This window comes from Gymnoscopelus braueri, assembly GCF_963280865.1.
Source record: "Gymnoscopelus braueri genome assembly, chromosome: 10".
Classification (NCBI taxonomy): domain Eukaryota; kingdom Metazoa; phylum Chordata; class Actinopteri; order Myctophiformes; family Myctophidae; genus Gymnoscopelus; species Gymnoscopelus braueri.
Window position 1 is genome coordinate 4,182,853 of NC_137611.1, and position 377 is coordinate 4,183,229.

The window sequence follows — 377 nt, forward strand, 5'->3', positions numbered from 1 at the left end:
ACACACACACACACACACACACACACACACACACACACACACACACACACACACACACACACACACACACACACACACAACTATCTCTCTCGCACACAAAGTCTCTCCCTCCCTCTCCCTCTCTCTCTCTCTCTCTCTCTCTCATCACAAATGCACAATATTCATAAAGATGGAAATGTGTTGCTCTGTCTTGTTGTAATAATGTTATGTTTCCTCTTTCCCCCCCCCCCCCCACCACCACCAAACAAAATATCTAGGGTTACTGTTGCTACCGAAATATGGGGCAAAACATTTGACATGGCGGTCCTGTTCGGGGCAAATTAATTTACTCTTGGATGTATCCAGTAATTTTCCTCTTTCCTGAAGGCTGTATTTCA